This window comes from Lemur catta, chromosome 10 (genome assembly GCF_020740605.2).
Source record: "Lemur catta isolate mLemCat1 chromosome 10, mLemCat1.pri, whole genome shotgun sequence".
Classification (NCBI taxonomy): Eukaryota; Metazoa; Chordata; class Mammalia; order Primates; family Lemuridae; genus Lemur; species Lemur catta.
In genome coordinates this window covers 89,292,555-89,294,062 of record NC_059137.1, presented here as the reverse complement: position 1 = coordinate 89,294,062, position 1,508 = coordinate 89,292,555, and the positions used below count along the sequence as shown (strand labels likewise).

At 43.2% G+C, this 1,508-nt stretch overlaps 1 pseudogene; it reads right to left on the bottom strand.

Annotated features, from left to right (window-relative positions):
- Positions 1–485: 485 nt before the first annotated feature.
- LOC123646459 lies at positions 486–1,071 on the bottom strand (annotated as a pseudogene).
- Between the last annotated feature and the right edge of the window lie 437 nt (positions 1,072–1,508).

The following is a 1,508-nucleotide window of genomic DNA, read 5'->3' as shown; positions in this document are numbered from 1 at the left end:
ATTGCAAAACACTGGGTGCTGTGTGAGTTCCAAACCAGAAAGGAACACTGTGGGCCAGAATGACAGAGAATGCTTTATGGAGGGGATGGAAATTATGCCACGTGCACGTTGAAGATTAAATATATGATAGAATAGATAGGTTAAATAGATTAAATAAATAGGTGTCTGTGAGAGAGAATGATAATAGATAGAGGTAGATGATAGATGAAGATGGGAAAGGAGGACCTTTTAGGTGGAGGAACCTTGTTTAGAATGACAGCAAGGTTGACCTGTGCTGGTTCAGGATAGAGGGAAACAGCTATTTGGTTGATACATAAGTAAAGACGAATGGTTCTAAGACTAGACCCACAGATATACTAGGGCTATTTCAATAATCTAGACATGAAGAAGGGTCTAAGTAAAAAATATATTGTGGAAGAATCATTTTTTTTTCTTTTTTGACCGTCCTAAATTGTTTATTAGGTATGAATTTTACAAACATTGTATTAGCGGTAACGGTGGAGCTGGAGAGTATTGTGCCTTCTCCAAGCTGCACGGTGAGAACCACCAATAGTGTGGTGGAACTTATGACTCTTGCGGCCTGCAGATGTCAGCCCACGCATCTCCCTGTGCTTGTGGACCGGTTTGGTGATCCACTGGGTGTCAGGATTTCTTCTGATAGCTTTATGGAATGGATCAATGAGGATAATCTCAAAAAATTTGTACGTGGAATCTTCACCAACCCAGTAAGAATTCAGGACTCTTAGAGCCCCACAGTGGCATCCAGCCCACTCCTCTGCAACAGACTGAAGGCTTTGAGCAAACTTCAGCTGGTTTACACCATGATGGACAGGCTTGCCATAGGTTGCACCCTTAGGAACTGGGCGTTTGCGGCCACCACGGCGCACACGAATCCTATATATGACATAACCTTGCTTGGCCTTGTATCCCAGTCTGCGCGCTTTATCCGGGCGGGTGAGGCGGGGAGCCCTGTGGAGCGCAGTATTGCCAGCAGCGGACCCTCAGAAGAAAGCGCATTGCATCAAACTGCTTCTTCCTCCATAGCTCCTGGATATACCTGTATGCGCCCATCTTGGCTTACCCGATGGCTGCCGCCAGACGGAAAGGCAGGAAGAATCATTTCTAATTTATTTATAATAAAAAATTTCTTAACCAATATATTTCTTAACCATTATTAACAAATGATTTCCAAAGTATCTTCTAATCACATTTTCATAAATTAAATATTTCCCTCTATGAGTTTGCTAATTTTTCCTAACACAGTAGGCTTGAATTTTCCTCTACATTCCCTGGTCATACGGAATGTGAGATGGGGGGTTATATTAGTTTTACCCATCCCCTAAAAGGAGAGTATTGAGGTATGAGCTTTCCCCCGCATTCTCCTCTGTGGTGTGGAATACTGAGTGTGGGAACAGTGTTGATGTTTGAGCAGGGTGTCACAGAGAGTCAGTGGTCCCAGAACACCCTAAAGTCACAATGCTGCTCATTTACAGTGAATATTTCACTTC